The sequence below is a fragment of the Lipotes vexillifer genome, unplaced genomic scaffold (assembly GCF_000442215.2).
Source record: "Lipotes vexillifer unplaced genomic scaffold, Lipotes_vexillifer_v1.1 scaffold412, whole genome shotgun sequence".
Lineage (NCBI taxonomy): Eukaryota > Metazoa > Chordata > Mammalia > Artiodactyla > Lipotidae > Lipotes > Lipotes vexillifer.
The window spans coordinates 1228906-1234910 of record NW_006798464.1 but is presented as its reverse complement, the minus strand read 5'-3'; positions in this window follow the sequence as shown (position 1 = coordinate 1234910).

The window sequence follows — 6005 nt, the reverse complement described above, 5'->3', positions numbered from 1 at the left end:
ATATATATATATATATATATATATATATATATATATATAGAGAGAGAGAGAGAGAGAGAGAGAGAGAGAGAGAGAGAGAAAGGGAGAGAGAGAGGGAGAGAGAACTCACCTGCAGAAGGCTGAGCTCTGGACCATGTGTCCCCAGCGCTAAAGTTCAAATGCATGTGGTGTGTGACCCAAAGGCCAAAATGATTTAAATGGAGGTGACCATTATAAAATAAGCAAATTGTCTGGCCATCGCTAGAGATGTTTGCGGTGGACTTGGAAGGTTTCCTCACCACTCTCCCTGTGGTGGGGACAGCCTGTGGGGTTGAGGGTCCTCAGGGCAGGCCGTGGAATGCAGGGTGGGGCCCCTTGGCTGAGGGCAGCAGGAAGGTCTGGAGTGAGCTAGGCCACTTCCTGGCTGTAAGTCCTTGAGCAAATTGCTTCATCTCTCAGAGCCTCAGATTCCTCAACTGTAAAATGGGAATGACAGCTGCCTTTCCCACAGGATGGCCAAGATGATGTGAGTGAAAGTACCTGGCACAGGTGCTGCCATTTGATAAATGGTAATTTTTCGCTTTTACCATTGCAACATATGTAAACACACAATGTGAATCACCTACGGCCTCGAAATATTTGATATTTTCTTACTGTCACTAAAAATATCTGTCATAAATCCCACAAAGGAGTGATAAGTGCATGAACATTTGGAAAAAGCAGCTATTTTGAGGGAGGAAAAGTAACCAAATCAGGTGCAAGGGGAGAGATGCTGGAATTGAACCCCGTCTCGAAGGAAGGTTCTAGCTCAACTTTTTGGCCCACACAAGAACCCCTGGGTTGCCTGAGGGGGCCGTGAGGGTCCCTTGGGCCCCAGGACCCAGAGTGGAGCCGTGGAGAGGTGGGAAGACCTTTCCTGGGATACGTGGAGAAGCCTTCATCACAGATGCCAGATGTTTTCTCTTTTGTGAAATTTTGCAACTCAACGGGGTAGCTCAAAAGACCAAATTTCTAAGAGAATTACAAAACCCAACTCTCCTCACCAGAATGTAGCCTCTTTCTGGGAATGTAGTCTCTTTCTGGCACCTTCTCTGTCTCACCACTAATAGCTGGGATGACCCACCCTTAGCAAACAGAGCCCCGATAGGTCACAAGGTGAAGGGGAGATTCCGAGAATAAGACCCCTGTGCTGGCCTCAATTCCTTGAAACTAAAATGCCCAGGAAGCTTCTTGTGCGAAGACCATGCACACTTAGATGTGCACCGGCCAGGAGGCAGGCAAGGGTCAGGAACGCTCAGGACCTCCTCCGAGAGGCTGAGTGGATTCCCTCCTCCGAACACCCCCAGATCTGAGTGTCAAAGTGCACCATGAAACAAGTTCTTCTGGGACCCAGAAACACAGGCTGCGCAGGGGAACGAGCACACCCACTTCCACGGACAGAGCCCTCAACGGCTTACAAAGTCCTTTCCAGGCACGATGCCACTGGGTCCTCCTCACCCGGTCTGAGCAGCCAGCCGTATGGGCAGTACCTGTGTGGGCAGTGCTCTTATTCCCATTCGACAGGTGGCAAAATCCTGATGTTAGTGGACTGGCTGATGGTCCTGAGAGCTACAGTGCCAGCCTGTGCCGACTCTCAGCGCATTATCTAATAGCGACCGTAGTCTGTGTGGTTGGTACTGGTACCACCCCCCTCATTCTACGTATAAGGAAACTGAGGCACGGAAAGGTTAAGAACGCCTTTAGAACAGTGCGCTCCTTGTGACCGCTCCCACAGAGATAAGCGGCAGCATTTAGAAACTTTTACAGCAATTTGACGTTGCTATGGTATCTAGGCAAGGTTGATAAGTTATCAGTCTGCGAGGATTAGAAATAATAATAATAGTTTAAAAACAGGTTGAGAAGTACTGGTTTAGTGTCCAGACTCTGGAATCTGAAGGCCTGAGTTTGAATCCCACCTCTGCTACCTCCCATCATTGTGACTATTTCTCCTGACTAAGCGGGGAGTGGTGCTGACAGCACCTGCCTCACAAATGAAATTATTCAAAGCACTTATAGCAGAACCTGGCAGCCTGTTTGCTACTATTATTAGCATTCGGAAACTTGCCTGGGGCCACAAAGAGACTTACTAGAAGAGCTAGCTCCTTGTGGCCAGGTCTTAAAGGGGGGATTGACCATCAGGCCCTCTGCCACCCTGGAATCAGGGGACTCAGGAAACATGTCTGGCTCCGAAGCCTGTTCACAAATACAGACCCTCTTGCTCCTGCCAGGAGCGAGCTGCCTTCACAGGCTCCCCTTTCATCTCTAGGCCAGGGTGCTGTGGTTGCCTTAATGGGGTGTAAGATGTTCTTGTCCAAACTGGAAAAACCTGATGAGCAGCCAGGCCTGCCCTGGCAGGCTTGGGTTTGGCAGCAAGGTGTCTTAAGAGGCTGGCAGGGCCAGGGGGGCAGTGGTAGCCCCCAGGGAGATGCTGCAAGGGATGGTGTCTGCTCGCTGGGTATCTCCATCCCTTCTCTGGAGTACAAATCCCTACATCCGTGGAGGCAGGATTTGCTACCTCCACCCACAGCTCACCTGTCTCGGTCACCCAGACTCACAGGGAGGACACAGCCTCTTCCCAGCCCTTTGGAGCCCCAGGCTATCCTCCTCCCGAAGGGTATGTCATCCACTGAACTTGCACACAGTAGGTGTTCCACCCGTGTCCCCTGAATAAACCATCCTTCAGGGGGGTTCAGACCCACCTCCCTGACGTTCTTCCTCCAATGAGCTTTCTCATTGTCCCCACCTGTCCTGCTGTCCCTCCCTGCTCATGCCACCCTCCGTGCCTGGTGCTGACTTGTCCTTCTACCTTCCTCCATGGATGTGGCTGGGACCCTGCCCCAGTTTTGCTTGGCGGGGGGGGGGTCCTGTGCCCTGAGCGGGTAGGGGATGGGGCCCTCCTTTTCTGGGGGCTCTCCAATTACACAGCACTTGGCTGTGCGCTGTGCTGTATCCATTTCACAACTGCTAAGGACAAATTCAATTGACACTTCAACAAACATTTATGAGGGACTTCCCTGGCAGTCCAGTGGTTAAGACTCTGCGCTTCCAATGCAGGGGGCACGAGTTTGATCCCTGGTCGGGGAACTAAGATCCCACATGCCACGCGGTGCAGCCAAAAAAAAAAAAAAAGAAAATATAAAACAAACATTTATGAAGTGCCTACTACGGGCCAGCTGTGCTGGGTGGGATGGAGATATAGGGCTTACCCTTGGGAGGTTCCCTTCAACCCAGACCTCAAGGCCTGGCAGCTTGTGCCAGGACACTCAGGCCTGGAGCCCAAGCTCCACCTCACCCAGGCCACATACCCCAGGGCTCCTTCCCAGAGATCCCTGTGTCTCTCCAGGTGCTCTGGCCCCGTCCTGGGGTCCCTGGGCAATTGAGAGCTAGACTGAGGTCCCTATGTCCCGGGGACCCAGAGCTGCAGACTTGGCCCTTTGTCTTGTGTTCTGAAAGGGTGCAAAGGGACTTCCAGACCTGCAGGCTGAGGCCCTCCCTCCACAGGGAAGAAATAGGCCCCCAGACCTCGCCCTTCTTTCCTCCAGGCCTGCCCCGGCCTCTCAGGCAGCCCTGCTCCTCTCATGTGGCTTTCCATGTCTAGGTGCAACCCCTGACACTCCCCAATTTCTTGCCTTCTCTCCACCTCCTGAACGGGGGTCAGGTCCCCGTCCTCCATCGCCTCCTCCACCCCTGCTCTTTGTCTCCTCTACTGAAGCTAAACTGTCCTCTGGAAGGTGACAGGTGAACCCTGCAAACAGAGGCTCTGATTTGGGTCTTCTCCCCGACAAGGCAACAGCTGCCTCCCCACCTCGGCTCCGGCTGGTCGCGCTGCCCTCTATCTCTGCCTCTCATTTGCCTCCTTCATCCCAGTGGTGCCAGGCTCAGGCCTTGGCCTCTGCTTTCTCGTCCTACAGGGGTTCCCTCGGAGAAAGGCTCTCCCCTGTGTTTCAACTCTCACCTCCGTGCTGATGCCACCAGACCCACGCCTCTACCCGGGCCCTGCAACGTTCCCTAGACGACAGACTTTCAATCAGTCAACACCTGTCTAAACCCCAAGGATCACTCAGCTCCTTGGAGCCAGCCATTGCTGCCAGCTCCCTCCTTTCTGCTGTCCCAGTTTTCCAGCCTCCTCTCCAGGACTCCAGGGCCAGCCAAGGCAGGCCTGCTGTTTCCACGGCCGGGGCCACACCAGACAGCCATGATGCCGCGTGTGAACCTGGCCTTCCTCCCCGTGCTCAGCCGTGCCCCAGGGTCCCACGGTCTCCCTGAGCCCTCACCCGGCCAGAAGGCCAGGTTCCCACAGAAGAGGGAGGTCTGGGGGCTCTTCATCCACCTCTGGTCCTCACCTTCACATCAAGGCCCGCCCTGGGGCCACGCAGAAAGGGAGCCCGTCCCCAGGGCTGTGTCTGCATCCTGCAGGCGGTGCCACCAGGTCTGTAGCCAACTCTCCTGGTGACCGATTCAGGAACTGCCTGACCTGTGATGAACAGCTTCCTCTGGTCTGATGGAGACCCTTCCCGAATAGCCTTCCCTCTCAAAGGAGGAGCCCAGAGTAAGCCGGTGTCCTGCATGGTGGTTCTTTTTTACACATTTAGAGCGCGGGGGAAAATGAAAACATCCACATTCTCCCTTCCTCAAATAAACTGACTTCCCTACTCATCCCGTCCCTTGGAAACAGAAGCACCATTCAAAAAGAAAAAGGAAAAAAGAATTTTAAAAAAAAAGAGAAAAAAAGAGGCAAAAAGAAAAAAAAAAGCAACTGAACAGAAAAAGAAGAAAAGGGACAAAAAAAGAGAAGGAGAAGAGAGCGGTCCCCGAGGGAGCTGGTGAGCGCTGAGAATGAAAGGCAGAAAAGTGAGGGGAAGGAAAGCAGAGATACAAAGGGGGAGAGAAAGACAGAAGCTTTGAAAGAAAGAATGTTCCAGCGTGAATACAGCATGCAGGGGAGAAGGGAGCGCTTGAAAAGGAGCAGCCAGACGCAGTGACCCCTCATTCACAGAAGGTGCCAATCACCGGGACAATGCAGACCCTTTTTTCTTTTCTCCTTCTCTCCTTTCTGGGGAGAGAGGGAGGGAGGGAGAGGCTGGGAACTGCAAGTTAATTCCTAAAAGTACAGAAAATAAATGCAGTTCCCCTGGAGAAGCATCAAAAGGCTGCTTTAAAGGCTTCCCCTGAAACTCACTACACCCACGAGAGAAGTGCTCCCTCTTGGGGAGCGGGGGGCACAGGCCTGCGGCCATCAGCTTTATTTCAGGGTCAGCCGCCCCTGCACCGTCCTGGCCGCCCCGCTGTGGCTCCTCCCACTGGGTCCCGGGTGAGCCAAGGCCGGGAGAGCCCCAGGCCGTGACACTGGGGGTGAAGCCTGGTCTCTGTGGGCAGCTTGGTCTTCTTGGTTCTCCTGCTCTAGTCTGAGAGTTTGAGAGCCCAGGTAGGAGGGCAAAGGAGGAGGGTCTGAGCGAGGCAGCTGTTCTGGCTGGAGGCCAGCCTGGGCCGTGTCCGCTCAGGAGGCACTGGATACCAGTGGAGGGAATGACATTTTGAATCGGCCCTGGGACGGGGTGTCCTCTCCTGGGACTGCTTCAAGGAAGCCCAGTGCCTGCTCAGGCCAGGCCGTGGTTCCAGGAGAGTGAGAGGGTGGTGGGTTTGTCCGCTTCACTGGCTGCCAACTGTTGGATCAGTGTCCTTACAAGGGAGGGGCCTCTGTGGGCACTGTGGGCACATCACAGATCAGCACTCTGCTGAGTTGGCCAAGACCCAAAGACTAAAACACATGTAGGTGCACCGAACTATCTCAAGTCCCTCTTTTGAAACAGGCCTGGATCTGGACTCTGTCCTTCCCTCTTTCCTGATGCAGGCAGACATCAGTTATGACAGGGTGTCTACCATGTGTGGGGCCTGTGCTATGCTCTGGGGTAAGCAGTGCACAGGATGGTCCCTGCCCGCCTATGACCCTCAGTCTAGTGACCAAATGTCTCCCCAAATGTCCCTCT